Genomic DNA, 20,892 nt, shown 5'->3' with positions numbered 1-20,892 from the left:
TTAACACATGCATCAACAGAAAGACACAGGTCAGCAATGTGGTAGACTTGGCTCTGAAAGACACACTGATGAGTAACTGCTCCTGTAGGCTGTGTGAATAATGTAATGCAATCCAAGTCCCATTTTACCTGTTTTCCAGTAAATATATGACTGTAGGCCAAACTGGTCAAGGGAACTCTGTCTCTCAGCGTTGGATTTCAGTCATTGTATGAAGCTGACTCAGAAGACACGCTGTCCACAATCAGGAAGAGAAACAGTTGAGATCATATCCTGTGTGTGGACTGTGGTTTGCAGCCAAACACAGGGGGTACAAAATTAGCCGCACTGTGAGAACTGGAGGGAGAGTGGGAGTGCAAGTGATACAGAAACACACACAACCTCCCACACACTTAAGGAACAGACAAAGGGATGCAGGAGAGGGAAGGGTAAGAGTTGAGGCTCTAATTGGAATAGCTCCGACCCCACACCTCCCGTCAAGCGTGACAGCTATGACTACACTAACATAGATGTCATCGGTTGCTCAAAACTTGCTCAGTGGTGCAGTATATTAAACCAGAGCAGAGGAGGAAATGCCAGACTAAATTGCATGGGTGTGAACTACAATCTGGAGCATTTATTGTGGGTTTGTGTGTGTTTAACACCCATAAGTCATGTATTATTTTTTCTATGATGACTCATTCTGTAACGTACACAAGAGAAACCACATGAAAAGAGCAGATGGAGCCCTGACTTGGTAGCCTGACTTGGTAAATCAAAAGGTGGGTAAACTACCGCCTCTAGCCAGTGATTATCATGCAGCAAAACATCCATAAATATGACCAAACATTGATTATATTTTCAGGAAAACATTAATTGATTTGTTCAGGTGGGTTTACCTTCCACTACACTTTTGCTTAGGAGTGTATTCGACAGTGTACACATTAGCTAACTAATTGCATCAACAAAGTTGACTGAAGTGCAGCACTACACACTATACCGTCCATATGAAGCCAAGCCTGAGACAGGAAGTAAGAGCTCATAGGAAGAACGCCCTGTAAACTTACATCAACAGGATATGAATGATTCACAGTGTAACATCCACTGCACTGTTTGGAGCACTGACCAATCACGCTTGAAGTAAAGTTCTTAAACCTCTTTGCGTCCTTCTCTTCAAAGGCATCACTTGAGCTGATCTATGGGCAGGGGCGAGCGTAGGAGTAAATACTGTAATCTAGTCATCAGACGTTAGGCAACTTATCCCCCTCCTTCCAGGATGTAGTCATGTAAACATGCAGTAAATACTTTACTGTGTGCTCCCCTGATATGTAACCTGAGGCATTCTGAGGGCCATTAGCCGCACACTGGAGGTCAAAAGGATCAGATTCATAGGGCTGGCAGCAAACCAGCTGACCACAATTTCAATAACTAAAAATGAAAATTATGATGGAATTTCATCTCTTATTGAAGGCATGTCATACATTCCACTCCCGGGCCTGAGAGAATTCTCTGTATTTTGTTCTTCAGGGTGTAGCATTACTGTCTGCCAGACTTCAAACATCATCAAAAAGAGGACTTCTGCTTGGATCCCATTGTTATCCAGAGCCCTGAGACTACAGGTGCAAATACAGTTTCTCTTTTCAAAGATTTTTTTTACTGTATTCGAGTCCCCACCTGAGTAATAGTGATCCAGAGGGAAATCTGAGTTTAGAGAGCTGAAAGGAGCTCTGCTGTGGTGCTGTCTGAAACAGGTAATCGGAAATTGGCCATTCAGCACATCATCTACAGTAGCTGCACCAGTCAGCTCGTGGACTGATGGATGGCAAGCCACAGTCAAGCGGCGACACCATTGATTTTCCTCTCATACACACTGAGAATGCTGATTCAAGATACTGTTACACTTTCGAATGCTTTACTGTGATATTGCTGTGATAAATCCAGCGGAAATTGATACATGAGATCAGGCAGCACTGACAAAGCAGATCATTTGCATGGCAATGATTTATTTGTAGGTTACTGTTGTGTAGCTCCATTTCTGTGCAACTTTGCCCCTTGTTTTTAAAACTAGAATGGTAAAATAGATTACTGACAAGAATGAAAACATCCATCCATTAAATAACACTGAATCTCTCCGGCTAGGTCAATTACATGGACTGATGCCTTCCAATGTAATAGAGATATTCAGAGAACTCTGCAACGTCAAAACTGTCATATTAATGAAATGCAGTCCGTGAACCCTCTGTCACTTAACAACATTTCACAGTATTTACCACATCACAGTTAATCACGATGATGTAAACTGGCACTTTTTGATTATGTTGTTCATAGCCATTGGTGATCCACAACACAAACACTCACTTTCACGCTTTTCTGAAAATTCCTGTTGTCTGTGTCTTTCCACTGTCCACATGACGATCCACAAAGTGAGTACTTTTTTATCAGTGCAGACTCCAGACCAGCTGGTATCTGTCATGGCCAATGCTGAGGGGGTGGAGGGGGGGCCTGTCAGAGAGTCATGCTACCTGTCACGGGGATTACTGGTGTGGATCATTGGAAAGAGCTGTAAACAAAAGGCCCACGTGCGCTGCTCTGAGGAGAGGAGATAAGGAGGTGTAGGAGGGTTCTGGTGGGGGAGGAGGAGGAGAAGGGGGGATGGAGGATGGTCATTATGCCAAGATAGCAGCCGTGTGACGGATTTCACATGCATCTTCTCGTCTATCGCTGCATCCCTTTGTGTCAAGCAAAGAGCAAAAGATCCCCTTTGGTGCGCACGCAGTGGAGGATCACCATTTTTCCATCCATTCATGTTGTTTGCTCTCGCTGCATGTCATGCAAGGGTGAGCAAACACACTTCCGTGCTCCTTCAGCATGCCAGGCTCAACACAGGCATGCAATTATTGTGTTCGTCAGCCACACTGGTCTCAGGCAAGAATGTTTCTTAGAGGAAATGAGGAAAACAAATTCCTGTACCCAGACAAAAAAAAAAAAAAAAAAATACTTCAGAGTTTATTGGGTATATCAGACAAACCCACAACATGACAGCTATGCATTGTTTGGGCTGGTATCAGACAAAGGCAGCAATTTGGCTGTAGAGCTCTATGAACTGAACAGGATATTGTAGTCTTCATGACATTAGCCGTAAGCAGCCCCTTCATTTTTTAAAATCAGTAAGTGACATTACATGAGGAAATAACAACAGACAGGCCATGTCGGCCTTTCCCAAGGGTCACAAATGTGTGGATTAGACTGTCATTAATACTGAATCTGGATTATGGAAATCCTGAGGCAGCTCTATGACCATGGATTACTGTTACCCCAGCCACAGGAAAGTACAGAGACAATGAAGATTTTTGTTCCCCTGAACTGACAGAACTGCACAGTAACAAAGGGGAATCTTTTCCAAGAGGGTCAGGAGTTATTAGACAAGCGTCAGCCCATAGAGAAGCCCAAGATCCCGCTCAATCCCTCAGAATCAGACAGGATTTGTCGGATTATGGCATCACCAACTCCAATTAGCCTATTAGTGAGGTTAGTTGGGGTACCAAGGGTGAAAATAGTGTTCTCATGGTTCTCAAGATTTATAAAAGGTATTGCATCATGAATGCCTGTTATGAAAACAGATTCAATTCTGTGTTACAATTAATGATATGCAAAGAGCTGCAAAACATTCTCATTGTATTAACAAGATACATATTTGTAGGAGGAAACACAGTTGTAGATATCCTCATAGGTATCAGTCATAGTTACAATAACTCCCAGCAATTACATATCATTGTCAAACGAGTTGTGACGACAGCCTAGCTGTCCTTTGTGAGCTGCTTTCCAGCACTATATTCTAATATTTCCCTGCCTTGGCACTTTTGATGTATAATACATAAATCTCCTGCAAAGTATTTGCACATTTAACCTCAAAGCTCTGAAGCTGTAACAAATGTAGCCATGAAGATCATACAGGACTGTTTGTATTGGCAACAGAACAAGGAATGCCTCATCACAACTTATTTCACTGAGACGCATTAATGAGAAAACACAACAAGCAGCGCGTCTTAACTCTGGGCTGAGATCACGCAATGATGCGATGGCCTCCGTCTATGTCAGTGCAGCTTAGTCGACCCCAGGGCACGTTATCTAGAAACACGCAGTCCCAGAAGCTTCTAGATGATTGGAGGGGCCTCTGCAATCATCTCAAGCTTCATCTTAATGACAGTGAACAAGGCTACACTTTGCTGGTGCATCTCATATCCACCAGAGAGACAGAGTTCTGGCATCCTGTAGAAATACTTCAAAATGAGTGCTGATCCTCGCTGTTCACATCAAAGTATTTTTCTTATTTGGATTTTTCATGTGAATATTTGATAAAACAGCTGTTGCATAATCAGAGTCATTCTGAACATAGCCACCACCTAATGTCTTTCCTAATGGTTTCACACAGATATCAAAACAGATTAATTCATCACAGTAGGGAACTCTACTATTTCAGCATTAACCTTTGTTTTGTAAGATGAAGAGACAGACCTCATATTATATTGTGTTTTGGTAGGGTGATTCAGAATAAAATGCACTCTGTCTATTTTCGACGGGTGAAACGGAAGAAAACGGAAAGGAAGGGAACATCCAAAAGCCAAAAAGAAGAGGGAGAGTGGGAGTTAATATAAATGTGGAATGAAGACAGGAAAATTCAAAGACAGGGGGGCAAGGGCGAGAGAGAGAGAGAGAGAGAGAAATAAAGAGAAAGAGAGAGAGAGACTACGGAGCAGCCAGCATGACCCGTCCTTGCCCCACAAAAACAAATGACATCAGAGAATCTGCCAATCAGCTGATGTGACTCAGAGAGAGAGGCTGTTAGAATTCACTCCAGCTCTCCTGAACAGCTCTTCTCCGATACCCCGCCATTATCACATCAAGAGAATAACTGCTGATTGCAATTGCACCGCGTATTTCTACAGTCACAGCTCACATTTTTATGATTTTAATGCAGAATTTACAACACCATTCCTTCTTGTAAGCCTAGGCCTGAAACAGATGTTTTAACTATACTTTAAAGAGCAACAAATAAATAAGCTCAGCCTATTATTCTTCTTATAAAATTCTCCTTCCAGTAAAATGATTTCACAAGACACCTCAGATAATTCAATTTCAGACTTAATAAGAGAGTCAATTTAGAGGGAAAAATTAAAAGCAAATGCACTGGCTGGCATAGATGGCTTTGATGAACATAAGTAGATGCTGCTTTTGTTAAAGGGCCAGAGCATGAACCATTATACGCGGCAGTGCTGCAGAATCTCCCATAGCCTACCATTTAAAAGCCAATAATCACCTCACGCCCTTATTGAGCGGAATCACTGTTTCCCATTAGGGCGCACCCTGTTGCATTATAAATCCATAGACTGAACTTCTATAAATTAAATATGAGGAGTCAGACAGGATGCCAATTATTCCTTCATTTTTTGCAAATACAGAATGAATCAGTAATGAGAGAAGAGTTCAAGGCTCAATCTGTATTTGCAGTGTGGCGCCAACTGTTGAAATACTGTTACCCGGCTGCTTGCGCTGTTTATATAATGATTTATTGGACTGAATAGATTTCTTTCACTCTGCAGTGTGCTTCCTGAAGTCAGTACAATGAATGACATTATGTTGCAGCAGAAACTTGGTTTTTACATAAATTTTGATGCTGTAAAAGATTTGTAATACTTGTAATATCTGTAAACCCTGGATTGCAACACACTTGGATTCTGACTCTTTGAAATGTCAAAGTTTTGATATGAGAATCTGAACACAAATTGTAGATGGTCAAACCAACTGCCAGTTGTTTCTTTAAATTATTTTTTTGTTCTTTTTTGAAAATATCAGCGGCACTTCTCTGCCTCTGGGTTCTACCTACTACATCAGAGAGCGATGACAGAAAATCATTTCAGATCTAGTGAGCTTCCAAAGGTCAAAAGCTGAGTCTGCTTCTTCTAATCAACCCACCTACTGTTATGGAATAACGATTTGAACAGTTTGTTTTTAAAAATCTATTTCAATGTCACAAAGTTAAAGAGGAAGCTATTTTTAATGTTAAAATAGAGAGACGGTAGACATGCAATTAGCACCGGCTTTTCCACTTCATCATAATAACATCAAGGGTGGAGTGTTAAGAATGCTCTTAAAAATTAAATCTGTGGAAAAAAAACATTCGAGTCGTGCAGCTATAACCATAAAATGAGTAATGCTGTGACTTATGGCATCTGAAGCCAATCAAAATCAAGATACTATTGCACACCAGCTGCCTCAGTGCAAAGCACAGATTTTCACTGCTCATTCTTTTTGCTGATCGCTAACGGAAAACGCACAGCTCAGCAGGTTTTGTGATATATCAATTTGGACAGTGAGTGAGTGCCTTTTCACACTGTCATCAAAGGCAGGCATTTTCTAATGACTTCCAATGTGTCTCAACCAGATAAGGTTATTCCAAGATAACAAGAGGCAGAAATATGTTCTGGCCAAACTACTTATTACACAGATTCTTAATAAGTCTCCACACAATGGACGTTATCAATACAAGCACCCCTACATGTGAGCAAGCAGGTAGCAGCTTGAAGACTGCCTCTTAGTGCAAGTTGAACTCCATGTTAACCAGGCACCCACTTGCAAAAAGGGGACAGAAAATCACACCAGACAGCAGAAACAGCACAACTTGGTGAATTTCTGGCTTGTCACTGAACAAAACAAATGACAATGAACTAAAACGAGTGCTAAACAAAGTGGTTTATGTCTATTGTATGAGAGTGTATGTTGTGGCAAATAAAAAGGCTGGTCAACCATGAATGACAGTCTGTCATCATCAGTAAGAGCAGATTAGAAAAATGTTAATTTTTTTCCTCCTTAAAGAACCAACGTTCATATACCTTACTTGAATTCTTTCTATGATGTATGATTCATGTCAAAGATCTGGGCAAAAACCTGGGCAAACTCCATTCTGCTACATACAAAAGTGGGAAGACTGAGTGTACATGGGGTTACCCTCCACTACATCCCTCCCAAGAATACATCTCTGACAAAAAAAAATAAACCCAAACAAATTAGTTTCAGAACCCAATTTGAACAACGCAGACACGCTCATGTCATCTCTGGCAAACACCACGTGCCTAAGAGAGGAGATCCCAGAAGCTTGCACCCCCTGCCACCTTCACCCCAGCAGGATCTGAGAGAAGACTAATTGGACACATGCAAATGAAAGATGTGTTAAAAATTCCTCTTCATCATGTGGGAATGTATTTTGGCACAAGCTCCCATAGTTCCCTGTGTTTCATCTTCTCTAGTAGCAGCAGTACTGTTGGTGGTGGTGGTGGTGCACAATGGCTTGGAATTGAAATGTACACCCACCCCCTTGTTTCTCTACCTCTTACTCGATTTCTCTTCCTCTCCACAGCTTAGCCCATCCCCCCTCTGTATTTTGACAATAACCAATTACAGGCACTGGAATGCAGTGCGATACGTGTGGCCTGGAGCATGTAGGATTTTATACCAGTCTCCACACTGATATGATAGTCAGTAACAACAAGGGTGGGGAAACTACAAAAACAACCCCTTGGCTTCACCTCACCCACATTTTCAGAGCTCATGGAAAATGACAACCATCGCGACAGCTAGTAGTATCAGGCTACCACAGCCAGACTAATGAAAACAATCAAGAGCAGCCGCAGGAGTTCTGGCTGTTTTTAGGGCAAAAGTACACAGCTCCATAGGACCAACTGTTCACTGGTGCAGCAACACATGAAAAACAGTGTGCAACTAGAGCGGAGCATGATGAAAATGGACTCCAACTAGTCTGTGCTAATGAGTTTTTACCACAAGGCTGAAGGCATCTCTCTGGCTAACTAAGCGGCTAACTAGTTCCCCGCTGTGGCCAGCTGCTGGATATGATAGCACAGTAATGAACTGGTGGCAGCGCAAAGCCTTTTATTTATTTCCTGTTGCAGATGCAGCCAAGTCGGACAGGCATCACTGACGGCTCAGAGCACTGTGCCTGTGTGTCGGATTTGGTTTAGGATGCTGTACGGGACAAAGCCACACTGGCCCTGAGACTGAACACATCGCCTCATATCAAATACCACACAGCAAAATACACAACACAGCAACCACACAGGACTGAAGACAGCAGCCCCAGTTTTAACTGTCTCATTCAACACTGGCTCATCCTCAGCAGTCATGAAAGACTGTAAATGAGGGAGTGTCTGAGCATGTTCAGAGAGGAAGGCGTTTTCCCTCTCCAGGGAGGACAGATCTGATGATCACAGTTCCTTTCCTGTCTCCTATCTGAGCCCCTCTCCAAGCCCCCAGCCAGGGCAAACAGACGGCCTATTTTTCAATCTCTCATGTCAGCCATGTGTCACACTCCACTGCCCGCCAGTTTTGATAAAAGCCCTAAATATGTACAGCCCACAGAGATTGGCCGCATAAAAAGTAAACAGGGGAATGTGGAACTAATTACTGCCAAGTGCCATATATACGATACACCATCTTTTTTCCTTGGGGAACCTCATTCAGTGTAGCACTGCCAATCAGCTAATACAGTAGTAAACCCAGTTAACAGCATATCAAATGTTTCACTCACCTTAACCTCTCTCATTAAGCTCATCTCAGTAATGAAACAAACAAAAACATATCAGCAGCACAGGAAGTGGTCTGATTTATAAATAACAAGAATGCACATACTCATACGAGGCCGTCAAGTGTGGTTGTTTTCTAAAGCAACCATGTAATTTGTAGCACGATAACAAATTAGTCATTGTGCAAAGATATACTGCACATAAGGCAGACAGCTTCCCAGTGTTAAAAATACATATCCCCTAACGTACATTTGTCTTTAGTTTGCACTCCAGATGCTGTGAGAACGAAAGCGAGGAGGAAGAGGGTTTGAACAATTGGTGGTTCATAAGCGGTGAAACAGGCATCTGTGAGAAGAGCCGTCCATCGGCTGTGCTTGGCCCATGGAGAGAGACACCGGGCGATGTTCAGCCCCAAGACACATCATTATTATGATTACGCCGATCTCTAACCTCTGTTTCCTCCGTCTCTTACTCCTCCAGGACACAGCAGCAGAGCAAACAGTTGAGGGTTTAGATCACTGCTTGTGATCCCTGGCCCTTGTTAGCTGACACACAACTGTCTCACTGCAAGAGGCACCATGAAACAAGGAGGCCCAGAGGACGAGTGGGTGGATATAGGAGGTGCAATGCCATTAGCACACATTGCTCAGTTACCAGTACTATATGTAGCTAACACTAAATCTCTGAGTCTTGTTGTTGTGCATTGAGTGGTGAGATGAAAGGGGCGGGTTATAACAGCTTCAGAGTAAAACACATGTTTGTGGGTGTGAATTTACCTCTTATTAAACATCCAGCTCCTTTGGATAATGCTATGACAGTCTCACCTCCATTTGTTACATCTAGTCAACCCATTCTCATCAGACAAAAGGGTAACTGGAGTTAAATCTGTTGGTAAATAATTTGCTTTAGAGGTAAACATGACATTACTGAGCTCGTACATGCTGCGTACTATATATAAAATCTCATCAACATGAAACCATCATAAAATGCCTCATTATCCAATTACCAGCACTATGAGAACATACAAGCCAGATAGCAGCACTTCACATTTGCAGCTTTGCAGGCATCAAAGCAGATTCTAAATATGATAAATAATTGTCCCATCATTTTAAAGGAGTGACATGAAATCTGCAGCGTCACTAGCTGAGCACATGAAGGCTTTGGCAGTACTGAGACGTGTGTTACTGTCAACAGTGTGCTTTCCCAGTGGTAACATACTGTAGAACCAACTGCTGTGATGGCTAGTAACATACAGCAGAGTGGAATGACTGTGTGTCTGTGTTTTGTTATTAAGCAGCAACATTTTGCATAGTCAAAAATTAAATAAAGAAATAAAAAAAAAAGAAAGGACAGATCTGAGCGCCCACTCAGATCAACAGTTTTTTCACACACAGCAGCCTGCTGCAGATTGAATACCACTTTCCAAGCCTTTAGAGATCCTTCTAGTTCTCCATCGCTGAAGGTCAGTGTGACAATGCCACATTCACTAGCAGACATGCTCAAAACGAAGGAGACACTCACAGAAATGTACGCCACGGTGAGGGGTTCCTGCTGCTTTGCACTGTTGTGGGATGCATCCCCTTCGATGCAATCAATCCAATTTTTCCTGAAAAGCTCAGGCATCACAACTCAAAGTTATAATGACTTTTCTCATGATAATTTCCTTCCTTATGGTGTTTTCTGTGATGTCAATGCAACTATGAATGGGTCTGAAATGGTCATACAATTACTTGAAGAGCTCGACAGTGCTTTTAATCAAATGTCAAGCCCTTTTCCAAGAGGAGATATAACACAGAATGTAAATTTTATTGGAGATTCAAAGATCTGAGGCATTTTCAGGCCTCATGATGAAGATGAAAAGTCCAGATAATCACCTACAGTTTTAGCAGTAATTATCACTGAACTTACTCTCTCAGAAAAATTTACCAAATCAATAAGAGCAGCCAACAGCATTACTGACAACCATGAATGAGACAAGTCTTTACAGATATAGACTGGCCATTTGGGTATTTATTGGGTATAGCTAACACCCTAGTGATGCTAGGAATCATTTTGTCTGTGTGCCTTACAAATTTACTGAGAAAAACAAAGAATACATGATTTGAGTGGGGACATTGGGTCCCAACAATAGCGTTTTCCTGCTGAGACTTTACATTGGCCAAGTTGTGTACTGTGCAATATGTTCTCTTTTTGTCACAGAGATATCTCTGCAATACCATCGCACAAAGAGAAAAAATTGCATCCTTGAGTACTGTGACAGGCATTGAGTGGGATGAGGCATCTTCAAGGTTCTTTCCCTCCTCCGAAGGTTTTCCTCTATCTTGCCTCTAAGACACAGTGAAGCCTGCACTGCCTCTAACCTTGGCCATTCATATTATCCAGGACATCCCTGATTATCATCCCATGCATTAGCGCTTTCTGGTGCTTGCCGGAGGCCATCAGGATGCAGGGCATGTCGGCTCACCCCTGGCTGTGGGCTCACTGCGGCATCTGACTGCATTCATTTGGACACACATCACAGTCAACACTCCAAAAAAGCCCAATGCAACCAAAAGTTAAAAGGTGCATTTACTGAAAAAGGATCTGACCTCGCTTGTCAGGCCACATCCTTTTCAGCTCAATATAAAAAGCGACAACATGTCCAATGAATCAATGCTTGTCACTGATGGCAGGCCTTTGATCTGATCAGTTGGATGCATTAGCATCTCAGCACCACTGATTTCAAAAGGAGACTCAAAGTAGATTAGTGATAAACTGACAATTCCATCGACTCAGATTCATGAGATGCTTAAAAAAAAAAAAAAAAAAAAAAAAAACGTATTCTCGACTCTTCATAAGCACTGAGTGAAATCTGTGCTGTTTTACAAGTTTTCAACATTACATCACTGAATGTCTCCGATGATGAAATGTGAGAAATAATAAAACAATTTAAATTATTGCACTCTACATTTCAGTACTTGCGTAAAAATGTTTATTCAGGTTATTTGAGTACCTTCAAACCACATTATAGCTTAGAAAACACCATGCAAACATCATTAAATGGGCTGCAATGATCATACCAATCTCTCTGTGTAGCCGCCCTGAAAGAGTGAATAGGAAATGGTTTAGCAAGGCATCCATTATTCATTAAGCACTGTACTCCTCCATGTCATCAACCTCTGTAGTGACACAACCAAACCATTATTTCCTCTTTCTTTCTCTCACTCCCCGCTCTCTCTCTTTCTGTGTCTCTTTCTCTCACCCACTCACACTCGGCTTTCCTCTCTCATCTCTCTAAGAACAAGGATCAACTGGTATTTCAGTGAGTTATGAAGGACTATAGGAGCTTAAGAGCCTGCAAATTATAAAACTCTCAACAGAACTTTATAATCCAAATGAATTGTAACACTGTAAGAAATTATGATCCTACATGAACACATTTGTAAAGACAAAAACCTCCTGCAGATAATCATCGCCATCCTTTCTGAGGCGCAATTGAAAAATCATTGCATGTGCTGATGTATCACATAGCAAAATATATCTGACAGAAGATGCACAGGGGCAGCAGAGGCTCATAAAATAAGTAATAAGACAGACAGCAACCTTGATGCGTCTCAAGCCAGGCTCAATAGTTTATGGTCCTGCGGAAAGTGAGGCGAGATAATAACTCTCAGAATATTCTCCATCCCCATGTGAGAGCCATATGATCACAGCCACACTACAGCTGCTATCGGACTCAACTGTAAGCCACAATCAAAGCTGGGAAGTGGGCAAAAAACCCAGAAACTTAAGATTGCTCATTTTTCAAAGATTATTTCAGAAGAATATCACACAGTGTGATTGTATATAGGAAAAAACGGCTAAATCTATTTACAGATGTCCAAAATGTCACAAGCTCAGAGACTTCATAGTGCCTCAGTTTCACATTGTTGGCATCAGCTTTTAACTCCTGAACCCTGGCTGTATATTATCATAAAGATCCTGCTTTCTAGGAATGTGTGGGTGTCAAGTCTTGGCATCCGCATATAAGATGAGCACATCTCGGATCCATCTACCACTAACATCAAACAAAGAGCCTTCAAGGAACTCCACAATGTTGTTGTCAAAAGATGATTACTGCTTTCACCATACATCCCCAATTGTTTCCCACCGAAAATCTAATATTTATTTTTCTGTCATTCATTCTGATAAAGAAATGGATTGAAACAGGTTTTTAGCCAGTGCTTGAAATGTTTACTTTCACTTCAGCTAAAATCAGGCCACATAGCGCAGGGAGTTAATCTCTTTTGGGCTCCACCCTGCTTTTAGTCCCTGAGCAGGTTGCCAAATTGGGCTGACATATTCTCTGGCCTAAAAAATTGTAGCTCAATGCAGTAAGTGTCTTTATGTTAAAAATCACATCTGTGAACACACTGCCCTCGCCAGCAGATCATGTTAAGTATGTTAGTACATGATTATTACGTCATGACAGCAAGTGTACCGTAAACAAGTTTGTGCTGTCAGCTGCTTCCCCCTCTCTTTCTACAGGCTCAAACATAGGCAAACAGATCTTAAACCATTCCAACAATGTGTTTTGTTTTCTTTTTCTTTGGAGACTCATAAGGCAACTGCAAGGTCATTGGCTCAGTCTTTCAGAGCTTGTCTATTAAGAGCTTTGTGCACAAAGCTCTTAGTAGACTCGTGTAAAAACTGACAGAAATACAATAGAGAAACTATGTGTTGCCTGGAGGAGAAATACACCCATATTACTACTCGGCAGCTGTTGTGCAATGACATCATTCAGTCCTTCCCAAGGCTATATTCTCTTATTCAAACCAGAAGGTCTCTGGCTTAAGTACAACACGCCTCTCCTCATCACCTCTTGCATTCACGTTTAGCTGAGTGATTTACAGTAAGTGCAACTACAGAATAAGCTTAAATTGCTAGATGCCTATTATTAAAAGCAACCACTAAAGGAGGTCCACAGTCAAATCCATAGCTCCCAGAAGATCGATGCAACAAATATCCCTGTTTCTCTAAAATGTGCATCTGTAACAGAGAGGCATGAGGTAAGGCAACAAGAGCCAGGCAGACAGGGTACGCCTTAAAGTGGTATAGGGATACTCTCACTATGACAGATTGGTTTAATTTCCACTTCTCCTCTACAGATAATCTCTCTGTCTTTTCTCATGTCGGGCCATACTGTTACCTCAGAGGAGCAATATACAATGGTTCCTTCGAGCAAATGGTTTGCAAGGTCTGACGCAACTGAAAAGAGACCGCCTTGATCTCCGTCCAGCTGTTTCCACACTGCAGTGAACTAGCTGCGTCTTAAACACAGCTAACTGTAAAGTTAACAAGCACAAGAGTAAAGCAAACAATCAGCGCAGCTTTAGTTTGAACATTTCTCAGTTTAGAGACCGTAGCTGTCTTTCACTTCCCTTCGCCATCAGCAGCATAGGGACAGGCTCTGTGAACAACGGCCAGGGCGTAACACACATCAGATGCTGGTGTGACAGAGGGAGAGAGAGGGCGGCAGGTAACAGTTTGCACAGCTGTGTGAGCCGTCCCTGCAGTGGCTGTGTGTTATAAGCTCCCAGTGCAGGGCCTCCTCAGATGGTGACACACCCTCTCCATGTCACTGAGGTCCCACCTCTCTGTGAATGGAGGGTATGAATGGGGGTTTTCCTGCTCCTACCAAAGTCCTCCAGGCAGGAAGCAACACACTGCTCACATGCTCTCACTTTGGTTTTCCTGGTTTTGTTGTCATATATTTTCTGAAATTGCTTTCCATCTCAATTTATCATTTGGCACTTATTTCTTACCTCTCATTTTCCTACTATAATAAAATGGCACATTTACTATGAACTGGTATATGTAACTCCTCCCCCGGGCTTTTGCTCTTAATTTGTTGTTCTTAGTATTTATTCTTAGTCCACTTTCCTGGTTAAGTGAGAGTTTAAAATGTGTTATCTCCTCCGCATGGTTTGTAATATGTGTTATCATCACTAAATCATTTAAGCATGATGCCAGAATCCAACGCAGACTGCAGAGTTGGCATTCTGTGGCATTAGCTGCAAGCACAAACAAGCCTACAGTTGCAACATAGCTTGATGTGCCTTTGCAAGCTTCCACTAAGGCAAGCAGGAAAATAACAGGTTGGCTACAAATGGCTGGTTTCTGGCATTTTTCTCTAGGGGAAGATCTTACAATTCTATACCTTAACCATAAACAAAAAAAGATAGCTAGAACTGTTTCTGCAGGAACATATATGTGACAAGTTCTGGGTTAAGTCTCAGCTTCAATTCTTGACTCTCAAGCCTTCATACTAATTAGTTCCTCTGCCTGTATGGCTGGAAAGTGCACCTTGAAGTAGAGAGTAAAATACGGTGGCAACCTTGGAGTCAAAGCACAGCATGAAGTCTTGCCACGGCAGCACTAACTTAGAAACTGTGTGAATCCCTGTTACGTTGGGGTAGGGGGTGACAGGAGGGTTAGGGAGTTGGAGTATTAGCTTTGGGCTGGCAATTTGAAGTTTATACCCAGCAAGCTGCTCGAAACTCCAGGTATAGGCACAACTGGCTGCTCTCCCCCTCACAGTGGATTTCATAATCACCACATCTGTTCATTTTGTACAGCACACCTACGCTCAAACAACATGCAACAGTACTTCACAAGCATCCACTCAACCATTTTCCAGTTCTAACTTTATCTGACAAAAACCCGGAAAGCACATCTTGGCACAAAACATAACAGAAATAAATTGTAACTTGAAAATGAAATGATTCCTCAACTTCTTCAGCTACTGAATATTTATACTGTTTGATTACGGGTGTTAAATAAACTAGTGATATAAATGATGAATCAACTCCTCACACTCTTTCACACTTACTCCTTAAATTAATAATAACTACACAATATCAGAACAGTAGTCTTGGCTATGATATTCGTCCGTGAAACAAAGCTCTAGCAGGCTTTTTTTTTTTCAAATGGTGCAAAATTGCCCTGACAAAATAGAAATCCAATGGTGAGGAGATAGAAGTCAAATTGACCTGCCACCAGCTCCCAACACACATGGGCAAACCACCTCTGAATTTCAGCAGGCAAAAATGATAATCCTTCCTAAGCTCTGAGAAAATACGGCTTGTCTTGGTTAACACTGACTATCATCCCCTACAGCCCAAAATAACGGTGTGCTACTTGAAACCCCTGAATCTGTGTCACTCCAAGGTAAAGGTCCCCTAAGAATCAAGGAGTAAAAATGGAAAATGTGACAGTGACAGCAGACCTACGCAGAACAATTTGTGCTCATTTTTCTGCTTCAGAGCAATTCCCTACCTTAAAATGAGGCTCACTCAGAAGTAAAAGCTGTCAAAATCCGTCAAAGTGCTGGTTACTGTCAGTTCGACGGTGTCCATCTTGATGAGATCACAGACTCTTCACTCTCTGATTTTTAAGTTGCATGGTCTGATTACAGAAATGTCACACATGACATAGAAAAGGTCTTGACGATTGGGAGGTCTATTGTGTAAGAAGCCCAGCCCTGAACACAACCCCATGCCCCCTGTGGAGCCAGCACCCACCCTGCTGAAGTGCCTTTGAGCAAGTGCTGCTCCTGCTGACCCTGACCTCTGACCTTCCTGTGGAAGTTTGATTAATTGATTGATTGATTGAGTTGGATTTGGAGGTTACAAAAGACAGCAATGTATCTAGAACCCTTATTTCTAATGTGGTCCCAGTCCCAGACATAGAGAGGGGGGATGAATTTCCCTCCAGGGATTAATACAGTCTCAAATTCTTATCAAATTAAAAGTAAAAAAGAATGACTTACTTTGAGGGCAGCTTTATGATTCATCACCAAATCCTAAATGAGGGGTAAATGTCATGACAGAACCCAAACCCTACATCAGATGCCAGTATCACACAACAACAAGCTTGATCCATCCGTGATATCTAAATTGCTAATGTAGCCTTTTCCCACTGACATGCTGGAAGTGTCTGATAGCCCACGATAAACAAGGAGTATACTGGAGAATGGGGACAAAATCAGCTTTTAAATGACATCCCTACCCGAAATTAAGTGATAAATACAACGAGGAAGAGCGCGGCGGCGATGAAGAAGGAGGACACCGGGGAAAACTCCAAAAGCTCGCTCCATTAACCTACATTGAGTCACGGCGGGTTGACAGAAGTCGTCTCAGGTTGTCAAATCGCTCCCGTCATTGTGCCACAACGTTGTGAGCTCAACAAGAAACGTATTTACAGCCTTACTGAACCCAACATTCACACCTGAAATAAATTTTACAGTGACGTATCGCAGAAATGTGCCCGCGCGCCGCTGTGCGTAACGGACAGGTAAAACGGCGTTGCGTTGGGCTGTTTTTTTTTTTTTTTTTTTTTTTTCTCCAATAACGACGTTTTCTACTCGCGTCCACTGTGAAACCCAACATGATAAAATGTCAGCCTGTCACTCACCTGGATGATTTGAACGTTAAATCCGGTGTGAGCGAGGATTGTCTTGGAGAGGCGAGGCGAGGCGATGCTTCAGTGTTGCCGCCTGTCACCGGGAAGGAGCAGTTTGTGTTTACTCCAACATAACATAACTGTAGGCTACTGTCAGCCAGCAGAGCAGCTCCGGATCCGCTCGGCCTTCTCCGGTGGGGAGAGGGAGCCACTGCCTGGCCGCACGCCTTATTACATGCGCTTCCCAAGGCAGAGGCTGGAGACCTCCCGGGGCGTCCCCCCAAAGTCAAAGCAGCAGTTACACTTAATCATTATTTCATCATTTCATCTCTTTAATCTTCAAACGTTTATGAAAAAGAAGTCAAATTCCCTTTTTAAATTATACAGTGGGTTTGAATGAGTTTCACTGCCCCGTTCCATGAAGAACCTTCAAATTAATATGAAAACACCAGGCAATCAAAAGGTTTTCATGTGAAGGCAGCAATTTACTAAAATTCAGCAAAATGCAAAAACACAGTGACTATTCTGATTTGTGTATGAGGGTGTAATGTAGGCATTTAGCTGACACTCTTACCCATAGTGAGTGGGGTTTCAATATTTTGCTCAAGGACACTTCAGCAGGTTCTTGATTTTTAATATATGGCCTGATTGAAACTTGAAATTTCTGGTGATGGGAAAGTCTCTTCATGTGACCAGGCCACCTCCTCACCCTAACAATACATCTACCCATACTTACACACTTCCATCCATTATAATATGAATTATGTATATAACACTAGGGTTTTGTGGCTTAACACCTATCTATTAAGGTGAGAGATTACAAAATGTAGATTAGTAAATGGGAACTGTGATAGCACCCCTCTCCCGAATGTGTTTTTCCAAGTTGTGTTGTGTCCTAAATGTGGCTGCCAAGTTGTTGCATGTTTTATTATTACTGCACTCTTAGTTTATGATGTTTTGCTCTGTCCCTTTATGATCCTATTCCAACTTTTTCTGTAATTGTGTCAGTTTCCGTTTGAGCATAAAAGTAAGTTTGAAAGTGAGGGGACTTGAAGTAAAGTAAAGCATGCACACATACACACCAAAAGCTCCGATAGCAGGACAGGCGGAGTGTCCTTGCATATGCACGAACACAGAGCTCTTTAATATGCATATGGTCAAAGAGAACATGGCTTCTCAAAATTAATACCACATTCCACACAAACCACTTCCTGTTGTGAAGATGTTGCTGCTGTTTGTCCCCTCCTCCTTAATTATTTCACAGTTTGTGTGTCTGCTTTGACAAGATTTTCTATTTTGGTATTTTGCGAAGGAGGATTAATGTGCTGGAAGTGATTTTCCATCCATTATATGTCATTGCAAAAGAGAAAAAAATGGAAGAACCGTGTTCTGTTTTGTGTTATAAGGTAATACAGTGCCACCAGAAAGTATTCACACTCCTTCACTTTTTCCACATTTTATTACAGACTTATTCTAAAACTGATTTGAGTATAGTTTTCTTTTTTTAAAAAAATAAATAAATAAATAATAATAATAATCTACACGAAATAGCCCATAATGACAAAGTGAAAACATGTTTTCAGACATTTTTGTAAATTTATTAAAAATGTAAACATTTAAACATAATAGGTACATGAGTATTCACACCCTTTGCTATAACGCTCAAAATTGAGCTTAGGTGCATCCAGTTTCCACTGATCATCCTTGAGATGCCTCTACAACTTGATTGGAGTCCACCTGTGGTAAATTCAGTTGACTGAACATGATTTGGAATGGCACACACCTGTCTATATAAGGTCTGATAGTTGACAGTGCATATCAGAGCATAAACCAAGGAATGAAATCAAAGGAATTGTATGTAGACCTCTGAGACCGGTCAAGGCATTGTGTCAAGGCACAAATCTGGGGAAGGATACAAAAAAATTTTGGCAGCACTGAAGGTCCCAAAAAGCACTGTGGTCTCCATTATTCGGAAATGGAAGAAGTTTGGAACCACCAGGACCCTCCCTAGATCTGGCCACCCGACAAAACTGAGTAATTGGGGAAGAAGAGCCTTGGTCAGAGAGGTGACCAAGAACCCAATGGTCACTAAGGCGGAGCTCCAGTGTTCCCTTGTGGAGATAGGACAACCATCCAGTAGGTCAACCATTGCTAACGCACTCCACCAGTCAGGCCTCTATGGTAGAGTGGCCAGACGGAAGCCACTGCTCACTAAAAGGCACATGGCAACCTGCTTGGAGTTTGCCAAAAAGCACCTTAAGGATTCTCAGACCAAGAGAAACAAAATTCTCTGGTCTGATGAAATCAAAATAGAACTTTTTGGCCTGAACTCCAAGCGTCATGAAAAACAGGCACTGCTCATCACCTGGCTAACACCATCCCTACTGTGAAGCATGGTGGTGGCAGCATCATGCCATGGGGATGTTTTTCTGCAGCAGGAACTGGGTGACCAGTCTGCATAGAGGGAAAGATGACAGCAGCCACATATAGTGAGATTCTTCAAGAAAACATGCTCCAGAGTGCTCTGGAACTCAGACTAAGGCAACGATTCATCTTCCAACATGACAATGACCCAAAGCACACAGCCAAGATAACAAAGGAGTGGCTTCAGGAGCAGTCTGTGAATGTTCTTGTGTGGCCCAGCCAGAGCCCAGACTTGAATCAAATTGAACATCTCTGAAAGACCTCAAAATGTCTGTCTGCAGACGCTGCCCATCCCACCTGACTGAGCTTGAGAGGATCTACAGAGAAGAATGGAAGAAAATGCCCAAAAACAGGTGTGCCAAGCTTGTAGAGACATACCCAAGAAGACTTGAGGATGTGATTGCTGCCAAAGGTGCTTCAACAAAATATGTTTTCACTTTGTCATTATGGGCTATTTCGTGTAGATTTTTAAAAAAGAAAACTATACTCAAATTGATTTTAGAATAAGTCCGTAATGCAACAAAATGTGGAAAAAGTGAAGGGGTGTGAATACTTTCTGGTGACACTGTATTCCTTTTTGCCATAAAGCAAAACAGCCTTTTCCCCACAAAATTTGTGTATAGAGGTAATAGGTAATAATAATTGATGTTAAAATCCTAAGTGTAGCACCTTTAATCTGAGCCACACAATTGTGTTGAGTTGCAATCTTTGTCATCATTCTGTGAAATCTTTTGTTTCATTCTCAAAATGTGTAATCTGTGGATAGAAATCTGTCTGAACCACGGCTTTAGTGCTGCAGCTATCACACACGGGAGATCTGATCACTCCTCTTCCAGTAAGCACTCTTTAGAGAGATGGGTAAATAATTAATCTGCTTTATGTTTTATGACCCTGCCCCTTTAGACATAGGACTTTGGCTCCAAAGGCTGTGGATCTATTTCCTTCAAATAAAGAGCACTGGCAGGTGAAGAGGAAGACACTGAGCAATGAGAAGACTAAGAAGAGTCTGTAGAAAAGTGTCATTAATGTGCCTTTGTTCATTTGCACAAGGCTGGTAGTGTATAAGCAGAGTAATCACAGCAATGGCCCTGAAATATCTATCTGAGACACTTAAACCATAATAACAGAAATAAAAGAAAGTAACAAAATAAATTGTCTGAGATGCGACACTTCACAGGCTGAGATACTGGCTTTCCTTTCATTGTTAACCTGCAACCACCCATGTTTATGCTGTTTAGGAAAATGATGTCACTGCTATGACAACCTTCTTTCTCTCTCTCTCTTACCAAAGGTCACATCCATAATCAAGAGGTTTTATGACCAGCAGTCCACATTTTACCCCTCCCAGTAAGGTAACTCTCACAGGGAATCATTAGCGGGTCAGGCCATCCAAATCTGGTTCTGAGGCTTTGAGGGGACTTAAAAGAAAGAAAACCTGAGATTTAGACTCAACTAGAGTAACTGGAATACAGTGATA

General features: G+C 41.9%; 1 protein-coding gene across 5 annotated transcripts in view; it reads right to left on the bottom strand.

The window, feature by feature from the left end:
- Positions 1–17,108, bottom strand: part of ptprea (protein tyrosine phosphatase receptor type Ea) — a 50,594-nt gene extending 33,486 nt beyond the window's left edge. For 3 of the 5 annotated variants that reach the window (XM_030077931.1, XM_030077934.1, XM_030077935.1), the window contains exon 1: positions 17,004–17,108. The gene's annotated coding sequence lies outside the window, so the exon portion shown is untranslated. Of the gene's footprint in view, positions 1–15,866; positions 15,885–16,694; positions 16,808–17,003 lie in introns of those variants that run through there. The other 2 variants (XM_030077932.1, XM_030077933.1) reach the window with 2 other exon arrangements.
- Positions 17,109–20,892: the final 3,784 nt, after the last annotated feature.

The sequence above is a fragment of the Myripristis murdjan genome, chromosome 19 (genome assembly GCF_902150065.1).
Source record: "Myripristis murdjan chromosome 19, fMyrMur1.1, whole genome shotgun sequence".
Taxonomy (NCBI): Eukaryota; Metazoa; Chordata; class Actinopteri; order Holocentriformes; family Holocentridae; genus Myripristis; species Myripristis murdjan.
The sequence above is the reverse complement of the archived record's forward strand: the minus strand, read 5'-3'. Positions and strand labels throughout refer to the sequence as shown.